The sequence below is a fragment of the Pongo pygmaeus genome, chromosome 2 (assembly GCF_028885625.2).
Source record: "Pongo pygmaeus isolate AG05252 chromosome 2, NHGRI_mPonPyg2-v2.0_pri, whole genome shotgun sequence".
NCBI lineage: Eukaryota > Metazoa > Chordata > Mammalia > Primates > Hominidae > Pongo > Pongo pygmaeus.
The window spans coordinates 95,704,975-95,721,636 of record NC_085930.1 but is presented as its reverse complement, the minus strand read 5'-3'; the positions used below and the strand labels follow the sequence as shown (position 1 = coordinate 95,721,636).

General features: G+C 40.2%; 1 protein-coding gene and 1 pseudogene across 29 annotated transcripts in view; one reads left to right on the top strand and one right to left on the bottom strand.

The window, feature by feature from the left end:
• SLMAP (sarcolemma associated protein) overlaps positions 1-16,662 on the top strand; it is a 170,950-nt gene that overhangs the window by 42,650 nt on the left and 111,638 nt on the right. The window lies entirely within an intron of this gene.
• Positions 804-9,609, bottom strand: LOC129034152 (pyruvate dehydrogenase E1 component subunit alpha, somatic form, mitochondrial-like; annotated as a pseudogene).

Below are 16,662 nucleotides of genomic sequence, written 5' to 3'. Positions count from 1 at the left end.
CATTAAATATACCTAGCTAACCCATTACAGGAGAGAGGTAGTGTGTCTTCTGGCTTGACAGTTAGGTAAAGCCAGCCCAAGACAGCTTTGTGACCTACTGATGGAGGAAAAGGCTCTTGCCTTAGGGACTGGATTTTATTTTAGGATGTTGTTTGCCTAAGGTCAAAGAATTACTACCTTATGTGTTGCAGAGATTTAACTCAGTGCCTCCAAATTCCCCATGTTTACTTTTTGTATCTTCTGCTAATAACTTGGGTCCTGTTAATTACTTAGTATTTATATTTCTCTCCACATGTTTTTCTTTCTGAAAGTAAGAATTTATGAGCTTTTCCTTTAAACATTTTGAGCTTTTTGTGTTTGCTGTTTTTATTTTTCAGTTAAAATTTCCATTTTACTGATAAGAGGCTGATAACATGTTTGCTTCTGTGGAGGAAAATGGGGAAGCTCTGGAACATCAGGATGATGTATTTTTTATTGCACCACTGGACCTTTGGAACTCATTAAATTTTTTTCCCAACTTTTAAAACTTTATTTTATGCCATAGTACAAACATATTCGCGAGCTTTTTGGTTTGCTTGTTTGTTTTAACAAAGTTAAGAATACGAAGTTTGACCATGGGTGTTCCATTGAGGCATAATCGTAAATTTACAGTATCCTCTTAAAATGATCTGATTTCTACTCTGGAGGCTAAGGCAGGGGGATTGCATGAGCTCAGAGATTTGAGGTTACAGTGAGCTGTGATTGCACCACTGCAATCCGGCCTGGGCAACAGAGTAAGACCCTGTCTTAAAAAAAATAAAAATCTACTTAAACTGGATCCACTGATTTACATCATAAACTTCAAAATGCAATAAATGTAATGGCCTAATTCTTCCAAAGGTAGTTTGGGATCAGTTGTATCAACATCGGTTTCCTTTCATTTGATTTTTGAGACAGAGTCTCGCTCTGTAGCCCAGGCTGGAGTATAGTGGCGCCATCTCAGCTCACTGCAACCTCCACCTCCTGGGCTCAAGCAATTTTCCTGCCTCGGCTTCCCAAGTAGCTGGGATTACAGGCATCCACCACCACACCTGGCTAATTTTTGTATTTTTAGCAGAGACGGGGTTTTACCATGTTGGCCAGGCTGGTCTCGAACTCCTGACCTCAGGTGATCCGCCTGCCTTGGCCTCCCAAAATGCTGGGATTACAGTTGTGAGCCACCCTGCCCGGCTGTCCGTTTATTCTTTAACATTGGCAAGATTGCTATTTACCATTTTATCTTTGAGAAGCATAATAGAGTCAGTCCTCTTGCTTCTTGAATTTCTTCTTGTGTACAACTGACTCCAGGATCACTTACACTGTGCCTTGATAATGGTAAGTCTGCAGCTTCATCAGTATGGTCCCCTTTCCAGATACACAACAGGCAAACTTTGTTGCCTCATGGACACATAGAATATTCATTCTGTCTGTCCTTAGTCCAGGTACAAAATTGCCTCTCTTATAGTAATCAGCGCTGGGTGCTGCTGTCTCAACAGATGCTCTTATTCCATAGCAGTTTTATTCTCACAGATGAAAATAGGAGGTAATTTCCACAAAGCGGCTATATTGTAGGCTTCAAATATAAAGTCATTCAGACCTCATCTTTTCCGCTATACTCACAGGCCAAGCCAATACCAGCTCCCAGGACACCTGAGCTCTGACAATGCCATAGCTCCTGTAGAAGTTCTTGGCATACACATGCATTGATCCTACTTTTCCTTTAGCACAACCGCCTCTTTGTCCTGTAAGCTCTACAAGAATTTCTGGGACAGAAAGTTCATGAGTAAAGCTAAAGCCATGAGCCTAATAGGCTGTGATGAGATGATCTGTGGGATTTATCCTGGCTTCAAGTCCTTCCCCTCCTCCTCATCCCAACAGTCTTCCTGACATCACAAAAATGACAGAAATGTGAATAATTTCTATCATTTTTGATGACAATATATAGCAAATCAGCTGTATAAACAGAAAGGTCCATTTTAAAATTCCATTTGATGAACAGTCTGCGTCATCCTGTAATATTTGAGTCCGTCTTCCCTGGTGAGCACTATTGTGATAGGCGAGCCCTCTTCCAGCCATTAGGTTACATTTCTTAATTTCAAGTTTGCCTCATTTGCAAAATTACAGAATGCTACCAGCACTCTGCTAGCTGGCTTCTGGATGAGCCCACCACACAGGGTGAGATGGAAGTGGGCATCTTCCTCTCCAATGCAAGCAGCAGTGGCCAGGATGTTATTATACTCTGCACCAGACTGCAGGCCAACAGACATTTTTTAAGGGAACATAATATTCATGGATAGGCTGTAATCTTCTTATCCATTCTTCCATTGTTGAATATTTACTGTTTTTCCTGGTTTTTTTTAAACTATTATAAATCATGCTTTGCTCAGTATCTTAATACCCTGATCTTTATTCATTTTTTAAATTATTTCTTTAGGGTAGATTCTCAGAAGTAGATCAAAGGGCACATTTTTAATGCTCTCTTGGTACGCCTTGCCAAACTACTTTACAGTAGTTTGTGCCAGTTGGCACAACAGGTTGTGCCAATTTGCATTCTCATGATGATCAGCTTGTGAAAAGTTTCTTTTATGGTACTCTTGGAAGCACTGAATATTTATTATTTAAAATACTTTTTGCTACATTTGACAGTAACAAATTGAATCCTTTAAATTTTTATATTTCAAGGTTATTTAAAATATATGTATGTGTATATTTATATTTTGTTGTTTTTATCTTTCCTCTGTTCATTGGCTTCTTAAAAACAGCTTTATTGAGATATAATTTACATTCCATAAAATTCACCTATTATAAATGCAAGTCAAGTACTTGAAGTCAGTTTTTTTGTCATTTTATATAGTTACGCAACCATCACTGTAATTCAGCTGTAAAACAGTTGCATCACTCCAAAAAAAATTACCTGTACCATTTGCAGTTAATTCTATATCCCAGCCCCAGCCTTAGGCAACTACTAATCTGCTCTTTGTGTGCTTTTTTTTTTTTTAAGATGGAGTTTTGCTCTTTTTGCCCGGGCTGGAGCACAGTGGCATGATCTCAGCTCACTGCAACCTCCGTCTCCTGGGTTCAAACGATTCTCCTGCCTCAGCCTCCTGAATAACTGGGATTACAGGCATGTGCCACCAAGCCTGGCTAATTTTTAAAAATATTTTTAGTAGAGATGGGGTTTCACCACGTTGGCCAGGCTGGTCTCGAGCTCCTGACCTCGAGTGATCCACCTGCCTCGGCCTCCCAGGCTTGAGCCACCGCGCCCAGCCTGCTCTTTGTCTGTAACAGATTTGTGTATTCTAGAAATTTCAAACAAATAATGTCATATAATATGTAGTCTTTGTATCTGGCTGGTTTCCTTCACTTAGCATTATGTTTTTGAGGTTCATGCTGTTGTAGAATCTATCAATAGTTAATTCATTTTTATTTCAGCTATACTATGTTTTGTTTATATAGTGTTTGATGGACATTCAGATTGCTTCCAATTTTTGATTATTATGAACAATACTGCCAGGAACATTTGTGTACAATTCTTTGTGTCTCTCATTTCTCTTGGGTAATTTCTGTAGGAGTAGAATTGCCTGGAGCCCATTTAATTTTATGTAATTACTTAGCCACAAAAAAAGTTTCTTTTAAAAAATGGATGATAGCACTATACTTGAGAAGAAATACATAATTAAATGGTGTAAGAGAGTTAAAGTGCAGTGATTGGAGCAGGTAAATGAAAAGTTCTAAACTATGCAGTATGAGTGTAATAATGAAAATTACTTCAGAATTTATTGGTAGATGAGCAACTACTGCAGTCTAAAACCAAGTGAAGGCAAATAAAAACAGTGAGCATCTAAATAAACATTGAAAACTTTGATTCCATGAAAAATGACAAAAATGGAAATTGGGCATGTTTGCATTCATTAGGATAGAAACATGAGTATATACTCATGTTTCCAGTATTAAAAAAGGCCATCAAGATTATGGTAGATAAATAGGCCAAGGAGTTAAGTAGTCAGTTTATTCAAGATGAATGTATGTACTCTAGTGAATAAACAGGCATTCCTCCTTGCTAGTAAGTATAACAATAAATATTTTATAAATTTGTTGGTTATACTAAATTAACAAAATCAAATTAGTGCTAATGCTAGAGAGGTTGTGATGACATTAACTTTGTTGGTCTAGTCTGTGTGCCAAGCATTGTGGCAAAGCCATCTAGATGCTTGTAGATGTAAGATTTTGAAATAACTTTCATTTTTGTTTCCTTGAATGTAATTTAAATGTTTTAGTACTATATAAATAAAGGAAGAAATAAACCAAAAGATAAAACAGTTTTAGATTCTCCCGTGTACTGAAGTCAAATCTGGTCATGCCTTCCTCTCCACTCTCTTTCTCTCTGTCTGACTCAAACTCTGGAGGCACAAATCCAACATGGGTTTTTTTTTCTTTTTGGGCCGGAGAGCTGCATGCTTGCTCTGCTGTGTTTTGAATCCTGCTTTTCTAGCTCGCCTAAATCCTGAATCCAGTTGTTCTTTAATCCAATGACTCACACCTTGGGAGTTTCCCACACCCCACTCCAAGAAAATGCAATTAACTTTTCCATTTCAAGTAAATAATTCTGTCATGTCCTTTCTACTCTTTACCGATTTTGCTTTAGGTGCTCATCTGAAAATATGCTTCCTGTTGACTTTTTAAAAGTTCCTTGTAGAGTTCTTCTGTATGGGTGGGACCAAACATTTGTGAGTCACTCCCAGTTAGTATAGCATAGTACAGTCATCTTAAGAGTAAGTGATTTTTTTAATTTGACAGATTGTCTGCCAAAAAGTGATAAAGTAGAGCCAAAAGCAAGAAACAGAAATTTACTCTTGCTCTATTTGTTTTCACCTTTTCTCATCTTTTTTCATCTAACATCAAAGATTATTTCCATTTCTGATACATTTTTATTGTATTTGTATTATTTTTGTCTAATTACTAGCCTAGGTTTCTACATCATCCATGCTTAAGTGCTTTTCCTTGTTACATAGGGCTGTAAGACATTTAATACTGTCAGTAGTTGAGTTTACTTGAAGTCATAGGTGAGAAGGTAATGTGTGACGATTAAGAAGTCAGGAATGATAAAAGAAAAAATTTTCTATTTGTTTTATCGTGCTTGACAATAAGTTTTGACTTATTAAAAATACATTGGCCAGGTGTGGTGGCTCACGCCTATAATCCCAGCACTTTGGGAGGTTGAGGCAGGAGGTCACTTGAGCCTAGGAGTTTGAGACCAGCCTGGGCAAAATGGTGAAACCTTATCTCTACAAAAAATACAAAAGATTAGCTGAGTGTAGTGGTGTGCACTTGTAGTCCCAGCTACCTGGGAGGCTGAGGTAGGAACATCACCTGTGTCTGGGAGGTCGAGGCTGCAGTGAGCCATGATCATGTCACTGCTTTCCAGCCTGGGCAACAGAGTGAAACCCTGAATCAAAAAAATAAAAATAAAAAGTATATAGTACCAATTTACTACAATAATATTAATAATTTTCTTCAATGTAGATAATCTCCTATCACTGTAAATGATCTTCTCCTGCAGGTAGGGATACATCTGTGTTTGATCCTTTTAGTCTTTTGTACTCAAGATTGACTTCACTACTTCAAGACCTCAGAAAGAGATGTCCCAGTAGGTTCTGCTAATTTTCAAAAAGTTAATATAACAGAATTAGAGAGTCTAGATCGTTATTTGATGTGACTTTTTTTGATCTTTTGTGATCTCTGTTGGCTTTTTCAAATCATTATGGTTTCTCTTTGTATACTGGTTGGAGGTATTAGCCCTTGACTGTTTCCCTGGCCTCTTGGATGGTACTTTTCCTGATTTTCCTTGTACGTTTTTGACTATATGAAATTCCTTCAAGCATTTTTTCCCACTGGTTTTGCCTCAAATGTGTGTTCCTAAATGTTCAGTCATTGTTTCCCTGTTAGTGTTATTTTTGGATCATTTTATGTATTAGAATAATTTTGGTGACCATTCAAATGTGGTTGCTTTTTAGATACATTGAACCCTGAAGTCTGAATTTTCTGCCTGTCTGCTTACCTTTACTTACTAGATGTCCTTATAGTGAATCTAAAAGCAACATATCCAAAACTGAAGTGATTCATTCACTATCTACCCTTGCTCCAGTATTTCCAAATACAGATACTGGTATTATCTGTCCAGTAGCCCAAGCTACCAACTGCTGCCTTTATCACTGAACACATAGTTTTTGTCATTGAGCCCCTCTTACTACTTCTAACACTGCCATAATTCAGGGCCTTATTATTTATTTCATTAGCCTCTTAACTGGTCTCCAACTCTTTAGTCTGGTACTCTTCAAGGTACTTCTTCATTGAATGAAATATCAGTTTGATCTCAGTATGTCCCTGCCTAAACCCTATAGTCGCAAGTTCTCTATATGATAAAGGTTGTACTGCATGATATGTCCTAAAAGGCTTGGTGACTGCTTACCTCTCTAGCCTCATCTCCTGTCATTCTCAGTCTCATACATCACATACTAGTCCTCTTGACTTCCCCCACCAACCCCACACTATGTTGTGTCTTACCTTTGTTTTTCATGATGTTTCAGTCCCCTCCCTACTTCCCCTGACTCACTCTTACTCAGCCTTAATGATTCAGCATGGGACAGCTCCTTCAGGAATCCACTTAATTCTCAGGGTTGGGCCAAGTGCTCCTTTTCTCTGTTCTTGGTAGTATGTAAAACAGGGTAATTTTTTTTTTTTTTTGTAAATTTTACTTTAAGTTCTGGGATACAAGTGCAGAACGTGTAGGTTTGTTACATAGCTATACATGTGCCATGGTGGTTTGCTGCACCTATCAACCTGTCATCTAGGTTTTAAGCCCTGCATGCATTAGCCATTTGTCCTAATGCTCTCCCTCCCTTTGCCCCCTGCCCCACAACTGGCCCTGGTGTGTGTTGTTCCCCTCCCTGTGTCCATGTGTTCTCATTGTTCAGCTGCCACTTATGAGTGAGAACATGTGGTGTTTGGTTTTCTGTTTCTGTATTTGCTGAGGATGATGGCTTCCAGCTTCACCCATGTCCCTGCAGAGGACATGATCTCATTCCTTTTTATGGCTGCATAGTATTCCATGGTGTTTATGTACCACATTTTCTTTTCTTTTCTTTTCTTTTTTTTTTTTTGTTTTGAGACAGAATCTTGCTCTGTCACCCAGGCTGGAGTGCAGTGGCACAATCTTGGCCCACTGCAACCTCTGCCTCCCAGGTTCAAGCAATTATCCTGCCTCAGCCTCCCAAGTAGCTGGGATTATAGGCGTGTGCCACCATGCCTGGCCAATTTTTTTGTATTTTTAGTAGAGACAAGGTTTCACCATGTTGGCCAGGCTGTTCTCACACTCCTAACCTCAAGTGATCCACCTATCTCAGCCTCCCAAAGTGCCGGGACCACAGGCATGAGCCACCATGCCTGTACCACATTTTCTTTATCCAGTCTATCATTGATGGGCATTTGGGTTGGTTCCATGTATTTGCTATTGTAAATAGTACTGCAATAAACATAGGTGTGCATGTGTCTTTATAGTAGAATGACTTATATTCCTTTGGGTGTATACCCAGTAATGGGATTGCTGGGTTAAATGGTATTTCTGGTTATAGATCCTTGAGGAATCACCACACTGTCTTCCACAATGGTTGAACTAATTTATATTCCCACCAACGGTGTAAAAGTGTTCCTATTTCTCCACAGCCTCACCCCCATCTGTTTTTTATTAGCTTTTTAATAATCAACATTCTGACTGGTGTGAGATTCTGGTGTGTTGTCTCTTTGTTCTCATTGGTTTCAGAGAACTTCTTGATTTCTGCCTTACTTTAATTTACCCAGGAGTCATTCAGGAGCAGGCTATTCAATTGCCATGCAGTTGTGTGGTTTTTAGTGAGTTTCTTAATCTTGAGTTCTAATTTGATTGTGCTGTGGTCTGAGAGACTTATGATTTTTGTTCTTTTGCATTTGCTGAAGAGTGTTTTACTACCTCCAATTATGTGGTCAATTTTAGAATAAGTGCCATGTGGCACTGAGAAGAATGTATATTCTGTTATTTGGGGTGGAGAGTTCTGTAGATGTCTATTAGGTCCACTTGATCCATAACTGAGCTCAAGTCCTGAATATCCGTGTTAATTTTCTGTCTTGTTGATCTAATATTGACAGTAGGGTGTTAAAGTCTCCCACTATTATTGTGTGGCAGTCTAAGTCTCTTTGTAGGTGTCTAAGAACTTGTTTTATGAATCTGTATGCTCCTGTATTGGGTGCATATATATATTTAGGATAGCTAGCTCTTCTTGTTGAATTGATCCCTCTACCATTATGTAATGCCCTTCTTTGTCATGACTATGGACCCTGGCCTCCCTGTGCTCTTGGTGGAGGCAGGGAGCAGGCAGGAGCCCTGCCCTTCTGGGCACAGCTGCAGCCACCCAAGTCTCAGCTGCACACCCAGGCCTCCCATTCCATGGAGCAGGCAGGAGCCCACCCCTCACACCCCCAGGCACAGCTGCAGCCACACAAACTGTGGCTGTGGACCCAGGCATCCCTGCACTCTTGGGGGCCCAGGAAGAAAGGCCCCCCTGCCCTCGCAGGCTTCGAAGTGCCTGCTCCCACTTCCTGGCCTCTCTCTGCTGTTGGCACCCATTTGATCTCAGAGCAAAGTCAGAGTGGAGCCCAGGTGCTGTCCCAGACCAGCCAGGTGTGCACACGCTCAGGGCAGTGGTGACACACCAGCCTGCTGTCACCTCAGCCCCCTCTGGACTTTGGGTGCTGACAAACATAGGAAGGAAGCCAATGAGGGGCTGAGGGAAGCTCAGCACTGGCCTGCAGGTACCCCTTGGCACCTACAGCCTGGGCACCATGAATAGCAGCAGGAGGCAGACAGGTTCCTGGGTGGAAGGGGTTGGGTCCCTGGTGAGGCCCTGCCTTCAGACCAGTGAGGGCCTAAAGGCTGGGGGCCAGCCCTGCAGACAGAAGCGGGAACTTGTGGTGCCTTTTCCGGTCCTGCTCATGGCCGCTCACGGACCAACTGGCTCACATTTCTTCCCCTCTGAGGCCCGAAAAGCCTCGGGCTCAGCCAGAGCTGAGCAGACATTGAGATGACCTGCCTGTAGAGAGGAGCTACCCACTTCAGGGCCTCCTCTGAGCTATTCTGTAACTCAATAAAGCTCCTCTTCGCCTTGCTCACCCTCCACTTGTCTGCCTACCCCTTTCCTCCTGGACACAGGACAAGAACTTGGGACCTGCCGAAAGGCAAGGCTGAAAGAGCTGTAACACAAACAGGGCTGAAACATACCCCTTGCTTGCCATACTGCAGATAAAGAGGAGAGAAGAGCTGCAGCCCTTCAGGGAGCTCAGACCTGGAGCTCCCCAAGCCAGGGCTGTGACTCTTTGGTTCCCTGTGGTTCCTGGAGGCTCCAAGCTTCCAGGTGCCACCATTTTCCCCGGTGGCAGCCGTGGAAGCTGCTTGTGGTGTGCCTGATGTAGCCACAGCCTTAAAGAGAGCCAGCACCCATGCTGGCACCTGGAGCTGCCCGCCCCACTGCAGCAGGCGGCATGCCTGGGGTCGGACCCCATGCTCGCTTGCTCACACACCCCTTGCCACTCCATGCCTGGCTTGCCCTTGGCAGGCATGGGATCCAGGCTGGTAGCGTGAACCGAGTGCAGCCTGCCAGCCCAAGTAGGCAGAATGAGCCCAACGGACCCGAGCAAAACTCAGGCAAGGGCACCACCAGCCACAGAGGTTTCTGGCCAGAAAAGTGACACCCCAAGGATCCTGCAACAATTTTTCTCTTATTAGAAAAAATTCTGTTGATTTCACTTTCTCTATTAGCATTGCTCATTTATTTGCTTCCATTTAGAGCAAAACTTCTTAAAAGATTTATCTATATATGCGGCCTTTCATTCCTCTGTGTTCATTTTCTTTGGAATCATTCTGGTAAGGCATTCATCTTCCGCTACGTCCACACTGTTCTTGCCAAGGTCATCGGTGCCTTTCAGATTATTTCCAGTGGTCAGCGTTTGTCCCTTACTTGATCTATCAGCATCATTTGACTGTTGATCTCTCCCACATTCTTGGAAAACATTATTCACATAGCTTCCAGGACATACCACTTTCTCTTGGTTCTTTTCATACCTTACTGGCCATTCTTTACAGTTTCCTTTGGTTGGTCCTCTTTTCCATGACCTTGAAACTTTGAACTGCTCCATGTCCTTGGACCTCTTGTCTATCTGTACTTGTTCCCTTGGTGATCTCATCCTGTCTCTTGGCTTTAAATTCTGTTTGTATGCTGATGACAGCTTAATTTATATCTCAAGCTGAGACTTCTTCCCCTGAACTCTAGGCTCATATATCCAGCTGCCTTTAAAAATTTTTTTATTGTGATAAAATAAATGTAACATAAAATTTATCATTGTAGCCATTTTTAAGTATACAGTTCAGGGTATTATATACATTCATAATGTTCTGTAACCATTATCACCATTCATCTCCATAACTCTTTTCATCTTGCAAAGCTGGAGGTTTTTACATATTAGACAGTAACTCTCCATTTTTTCCTCCCTCCAGTCCCTGCCAGACTCCATTCTACTTTCTGCCTCCATGATTTTGGACCCCTGAAACTATCTCAAATAAGTGGAATTATATAGTATTTTGTCTTTTTGTGACTGACTTACTTGATTCAGTATAATGTCCTCAAGGTTAATCCATGTTGTAGCATATGTCAGAATTTCCTTCCTTTCTAAGGCTGAATAATATTTTATTGTATGTGTATTTTTATGTCATATTTTGCTTATCCATTCATCTGTTGATGGACACTTGGGTTGCTTTTACATTTTAGCTATTGTGAATAATGCTGCTATGATCATAGATGTACCAGTATCTCTTTGAGACCCTACTTTTGGCTATATACCCAGAAAGGGAATTGCTGGATCATATGGTAATTCTTTTTCAAAATTTTTGAGGAACTGCCATATTGTTTAACACAGTAGCTGTACCATTTTACATTCCACCAACAGTGCATAAGGGTTCCAGTTTCTCCACATCTTTGCCAACACTTGTTTTCTACTTTTTTTGAGAGTAGCTATCCTAATGGGTGTGAAGTGGTATCTCATTGTTTGCATTTCTGTAATGATTAGTGATGTTTAGCATCTTTTCATGTGCTTATTTATTGGCCATCATATATCTTCTTTGGATAAATGTCTATTCCAATCCTTTGCCCATTTTTGAATTGGGTTCTTTTTTAGTGGTTGAGTTTTAGGTGTTCTCTTTGTATTCTGTGTATCAATCCCTTATCAGATGTACGATTTGCAAATATTTTCTCCCATTCTGTGGGTTGCCTTTTTACTCTGTTGATAGTGCCCTTTGACACACAAAAGTTTTTAATTTTCATGAAGTCCCCTTTGTCTTTTCTGTTGTTGCTTTTGCCTTTGGTGTCATATCCAAGAAATCACTGCCAAATCCAATGTTGTGAAGCTTTTGCCCTATGTTTTCTTTTAAGAATTTTATCTTACATTTAGATCATTGATCCATTTTGAGTTTTTGAGTTTGTTTTTGTATATAGTGTTACGTTAGGCTCCAACTTTATTGTTTTGTATGTGGATATCCAGTTTTCCTAGCACCATTTGTTGAAAAGACTATTCTTTCCCATTAAATGATCTTGGCACCCTTGGACATAATCTTTTGACTGTATATGTGAATGTTTATTTCTGGACTGTCTCTTCTATTCATATTCTTTTGAATATGAGATATATGTCTGTCTGTATGCTGGTACCATACTGTTTTGATCAGTGTAGCTTTGTAGTAGGAATCAGGAAGTGTGAATCCTCAAGTTTTGTTTTCTTTTTCAAGATTGTTTTGGCCATTGAAATTCTATATAAGTTTTAGGATGAGCATTTCTAATTTTGCAAAAAACATCACTGGGATTTTGATAGGAATTGCATTGAATCTATTGATTGCTTTGGGTATTATTGGCATCTTAACAGTATTAAGACTTCTATGATTATGGGTTGTGTTTTTATTTATGTCTTTAATTTCTTTCAGTAATGTTTTATAGTTTTCGTTGTACAAATATTTTACCTCTTTGGTTAAGTTAATTCCTAAGTTAATTCGTTAAAATTTTTTTTTAATTTTTACTTTTTTTTTTCTTAACCCCTTTCCCAACCCCCTAAGTTGGTTCTTTTTGATGCTACTGAAAATGAGATTGTTTTTATAATTTCCTTTTTGGATTGTTCATTGTTTCGTGTATAGAAATGCAACTGATTTTCCTGTGTTGTCTTTGTATCTTACTACTTTGCTGAATTCATTTATTCTAACAGTTTTTTTCTGGACCATTTAGGGTTTTCTACATACAAGACTATATCATCTGTAAACAGATAATTCTATTTTGTCCTTTCCATTTGGATGCTTTTTTTTTTTTTTTTTTGAGACAGAGTCTTGCTCTGTTGCCCAGGCTGGAGCGCAGTGGTGTGATTTCATCTCACTGTAACCTCCACCTCCCGAGTTCAAGTTTTTCTCCTGCCTCAGCCTCTCGAGCAGCTGGTATTACAGGCGTGCGCCACTGTGCCCAGCTAATTTTTGTATTTTTGGTAGAGATGGAGTTTCACCATGTTGGCTGGGCTGGTCTCGAACTCCTAGACTCAAGAGATCCTCCCGCCTTGGCTTCCCAAAGTGCTGGGATTACAAGCCACCATACCCTGCTTGGTATAAGCTTTTAAAATTTTAATAAATATTGCTGAATCATTTTCCAAAAAAGTTGTGTCAGTTTATACTCTCATGTCCAGGACAGTGAACCTTCTGTATCCATGGGTTACACATCCATGGATTCAACCAATTTTGGATGGAAAATATTTGGGGGAAAAAAAAGGGTGGTTGCGCCTGTACTGAACATATACAGAATTTTATTTTTGTCATTTTCTAAACAATACATCATAACAACTATTTACGTAGTATTTGTATTAGGTATTCTAAGTAGTCTAGAGATGAATTAAAGTATATAGAAGGATGTGTGTAGGTGTTATGCAACTACTACATCATTTTATAAAAGGGTCTTGAATATCCGTGGTGGATTTGGTGTCAGTCCTCTCCATGGATACTGAGAAATGATGTATATGAAAATGTTGTTTCCTCCACATTCTTGCTAGAGCCAATTATCACTAATCTTAGTCTTTGCCAAACTTATATTAAACATCTTGTTAGTTGCCTATCTTCCTGAGCTTTTAGGCTTGAGAGTTTTGGCGTCAGGTGCCTGTTTGTACCTTCCCATACATGTCTTTTTTTTTTTAATGGAAATTTCAAATAATATAGGAAGGTATAATGGGAAGGCCCTTATCCTTATAGCGTGTCCCAAGTAGCATTTTGAGTTTTGAATAGAGTGAGTTATGACCTTCTGTGAGCATTATTCTTTTTCTTCTTTTTCTATTTTATTTTTTCTCCCCGCAATACTTTCCAAGTCATGAGCCCGTCTCTCAGGGCGAACCCATCCCAGGGTGTCCTTCAGTTGCCTGCCTGCCTTCTTTCCGTTCATCGTCCATCTCTGTCACCCAGGCGGGAGTGCAGTGGCACAATCATGGATCATTGCAGCTTCAATCACCTGGGCTCAAGGGGTCCTCATGCCTCATTTTTTGATTTTTTATAGAGACAGGGTCTCACTTTGTTGCCCAGGCTAGTCTTAAACTCCTGGACTCAAGCAATGCGCCCACCTCAACCTCTCAAATTGCTGAGGTTACAGGTGTGAGCCACCGTACCCAGTCCTCTGAGCATTATTCTGTGGGTTGACTGGGTTTCCAGCCCTGTTACTTAGGGCCAGGAGTACAGTAGGACCCTGGTTTAGAAAAGGAATTATGACATCTGCTAAATACTATTTAGCTTAATTTATTCATAAATTGGTTCACACTGTTAATTGAATAGTTATAGATCTCCTAGTCTGTGTAATGTATTCTAAGCATACTTACATACACATGAGAACTGACTAGTAATTTCCTCTTGATATAACTTCACTTAGGGCTGGGTGCAGTGGCTCATGGCTGTAATCCCAGGACTTTGGGAGGCTGAGGTAGGAGAATCACTTGAGGCCAGGAGTTTGAGACCAACCTGGGCAACAAAGTGAGGCATGTCTCTACAAAAACAAAACAAAACAAAACAAAACAATTAGCTGTGTGTGGTGATGCCTGCCTGTAGTCCCAGCTACTCGGGAGGCTGTGGTGGGAGGATCTCTTGAGCCTGGGAGGTTGAGGCTGCAGTGAGCTGTGATTGCCCACTGTACTCTAGCATGGGTTACAGAGCAAGACTCTGTCTCAAAAACCCCCCAAAATTTGGGATTCCCTAATCCAGCAGTCTCTAACCTTTTTGGCACCGAGGACTGGTTTCATGGAAAACAGTTTTTCCATGGATGGTAGGTAGGGGATGGTTTCAAGATGAAACTGTTCCACCTCAGATCATCAGGCATTAGTTAGATGTGCAACCTAGATCCCTCACATGCATCGTTCACAATAGGATTTGCGCTTCTGTGAGAATCTAATGCCACCGCTGATCTGACAGGAGGTGGCGCTCATGTGGTAATGCTCACTCGCCCTCCGCTCCCCTCCTGTTGTGTGGCCCATTTCCTAACAGGTCACAGACCAATACCAATACCAACTATGAATAAGGGACCCCTGCCCTAATCCATATCACAGTGTTTTGTATTTGTTGTAATTGGTTTTCTGTCCATGCTGTGAGACAAAGGCTTAGCGACTTCCTTCTATGCAGTAGTACACCGTTGCCCCCATCACACATGAATATTACCGTGAATATTATCATAAATATCATGGTTATTTATAATAAATATGGTTATTTATGGTAACCATTTATTATAACCATATCATTCTGATAATAACCATAAAATATTATATATATTATATATTTAACACCTGTATATATTAGAGTGCAGCTGTTACTGATCTGTTTATATCTTTTTTTTTTTTTTTTTTAATTAGAGCAGGGTCTCACCATCTTGCCCAGGCTGGTCTTGAACTCCTGGACTCAGACAATCCTCCCACCTTAGCCTCCCAAAGTGCTGGGATTACAGGTGTGAGCCACTGCGCCAGCCTTTTTATTTTTCTATCAGCTGTTTAAGTAATTGTCAAAGAACCTTATTTTTAAGAACCTTAACCAATAAAGGAAAGTCCTGAATCAGTTCCCTGACTGAAAAAAATCAATGTGATTACGTATTTACACATATTCTGTGAGCTTAATAATAATAGCTACCATTTGTTTAGCAGTTACTGTGTACAAATACTGTGCTAATGCTTTATATCCTTTAACCTTTACAACAAACATTCTGAGGTAGGTACTGATGCCATCCTTGATTTAAATATAGGTAAAGGGAATCTCAAAGAGGTTAAGTAGGTTGCTCATGGTCACACAATAAGTTAGAAGGTGATAGAGCTTGAATTTAAACCATTTTTGTTTGTTTGTTTTGAGACGGAGTCTTACTTTGTCGCCCAGGCTGGAGTACAGTGATGTGATCTCGGTTCACTGCAACTTCTGCCTCCCAGGTTCAAGCTATTCTCCTGCCTCAGCCTCCCAAGCAGCTGGGATTATAGGTGTGTGCCACCACACCTGGCTAATTTTTGTATTTTTAGTAGAGATGGGGTTTCTCCATGTTGGCCAGGCTGGTCTGGAACTCCTTGCCTCAAGTGATCCACCTACCTTGGCCTCCCAAAGTGCTGGGATTACAGGTGTGAGCCACAGCACCCAGCCAAATTTAAACCTTTAATATATGCTCTGCTCCATATAGCATCCATTATTTGGATGTAATACAGTATGGCCTACATTATGTTAAATCACAACTCAATAGCTTCCATTTTATAGTATGAATTACATCATTTATTGCTTCTACATTTAAAGAAGTCATATGTGACTTGTGCCTTTTGGAATTTACTGACAGGGAATGAATGTTACATGGAAAAGATCAGATTATAGTGCTACTCAAAGTATAGTTTGGAAATAGAGATGTGAGAGTTAGCTGCTTAACTTGGAATAAAGCCTGAGTCTTGGATTTAGTTGGGGGAAAGTGTTTATTTTGTGAGAAATGTTATCTGAAAGAAATCTTATTTGTTAAGCTATTTAAACTGAACTTCAGAAAGAAAAGTTGACTTTTAACAGGTAGAGAGTATGGGTGGGTGGAAGCAAAGGGCTTTTGAAGTCCAAGAGCAGCATAAGGAAAGACAGAGAGGCGTGGGGCTTGTGCAGCGGCACTGCTAGTAGTTAAGCAAGGGTGGAATGGATAGTACTTTGAGAAAAAGAGGAAGATTAGGTTACATAGGGTGATTAGGGTCATTTTGAAAGACTTTGAAAGTCACAGCTCTTGGACTTGATTTTGAAGTCAGCAGAGGGTCAGCAGTCCTTTTATAAAGTGAAACAATGTAATCAGGTTTGTGTTTTAGGAAATAAGTCTAGCATCAGTGTGGAGGGTGTAGAGTGTGGAATTATCTTGGCAATGGTTAGGGTAAGAGGAACTGTAATCGGAAGGGAAAGGCAGTATGGAATTGAGAGATTTTACTGAATCAGAAATCATAGGAATTGGTGACATATTAGATGCCCTGAGGTTTTATTGATATTATTTATTATTACTGATAGTATTATTACCATTA